General features: G+C 37.5%; 1 protein-coding gene across 1 annotated transcript in view; it reads right to left on the bottom strand.

The window, feature by feature from the left end:
• Window positions 1–1697, bottom strand: part of LOC111814669 (antigen WC1.1-like) — a 10197-nt gene that overhangs the window by 6501 nt on the left and 1999 nt on the right. The gene's annotated exons all lie outside the window — the stretch shown is intronic.

Consider the following 1697-nt stretch of genomic DNA (forward strand, 5'->3'; position numbering starts at 1 on the left):
TAGCATGAGTTTAGGGATTTGCCCTGGAGTCAATTCTTTGCTAAAAGAAAACACCTGAATTCCCTCATACTTTCCTTTAGGTACAGTCTTCTGGACTTCCTGGTAACTATCTTTACATTGTGTTCTTTTAGGATAGAAGTAGTTTTTCTGATCCTACATGCATTCCACACTCAGTCAAACTCTAACTGTATATATGGAAAAATATTTTCACAGCTCCTATATTCAATCCATGATGAAGGGTTCAAGTCTTTAGAACAATGAAATGTAATTAGAGGAAATTGCGTTTCAGATGATGAAAATGTAGAGTAAAGCATGACTACTACCTGAATAGTACACCAGTTTTCATGCTTTACTTTATGGTTTATGTCTAAAATGACTCCCCCAAGGACTGATGTTCTTAGATGACCCTGGTCAGATGGTCTGAGCCTCTGACTTGGAGAAGTATATTCTTTTTCTTCTTTCTTCACCTTTTTCTCTAATCCTGACCTCTCTGTGGTGGACAGTTTTCTCCCACCATGCCATTCTGCCATAGTTTTACCTTGGAGCCAGCCAAACATGGATTACATCCAATTAAACTGTGAGCCCAAATATCCTCTGCACCTTTAAGATGTAGGTTTGGCTATTTAGTTCTAGTAGTGGAAAGGTGGAAAACACAGAAAATTGTTAGGTGCAGTACAGATATATTTCTATCACTGTAGCTCAATGCATGTTTCAGTGGCCTTTGAAATTGACTTTCTTGATTGGTTTGGAAAGGTTTGGAGATATCAGCTAAAGAAATTTTAGAATACTGCAAGTAGAGTAGGAAGAAATTCATGGTATGTTCTGCTCATAATTCAGAAGATCAGAATGCCGTTAGGATTGGACAAAGGCTTAGCTCAGGAAGTTTAACACAGGAACAAAAATGCCATTTATAGTGATACTAGAACATATGTGTGTTATCCTGGCAAAAAAATCTTGTCTTCATTTTTTCCATGTCCTAAGACTTTGTAGGGACTGAGATTATGGATGTTGAATCTATTTATCTGATAGAGGAAATTTTAAAATAGCTGAGATTTAGACTGTGACATGGGTATTTCTGGAAGTTGTGAACCCGATTAGTGCTAGAATCAGGATAAGATGAAGGATCAGACTAATGACCTAGAACACTGAGCCTTACTAGAACAGAAGGGCCTGTATAGTTCGAGTCAAAGAGAGTGGTGGTTGCTGAAAAGATTAACATTAAAAAGAAATAAGTACTTTGCATAGGGACTAAAGAAAAAGTGGAATTCAGGCATCTTGATAGCTATTAACATCCTACACTTCTTGATACAAAACTGTAGAGGTTTATTTGAGAAGAGAGTCCATGGGATTCTTGCTCAAAGGGGTCTTCTACAAAAATGGTTCGCTGGAATTTATGTCATTTTACCCAGCCATCTAGGACCTCAGGTCTTACTTATGCTATGGTCCTCAAAGAAAACATTACTTCTCAGCCAAATGTTGAATTTTTTTGTAATTCACATTGTGTTAATTTTACAAGTCATTGAATGATAGAGTTGAGGGATCATGGAGAATTCTACCTAGATTTCAAATGAGTCCTCAAGAAAGCAATGTGTGAAGCTGTGATAGAGAAGCCAAAGGTGCACTGAAGCATACAGAAAGTTAGAGGTGCCAGGAGTATGATGCATATACTTAGCCGTAGGCAGTAAATGAGAGAGACC

The sequence above is a fragment of the Octodon degus genome, unplaced genomic scaffold (assembly GCF_000260255.1).
Source record: "Octodon degus isolate 3935 unplaced genomic scaffold, OctDeg1.0 scaffold00403, whole genome shotgun sequence".
NCBI classification, from domain to species: Eukaryota; Metazoa; Chordata; class Mammalia; order Rodentia; family Octodontidae; genus Octodon; species Octodon degus.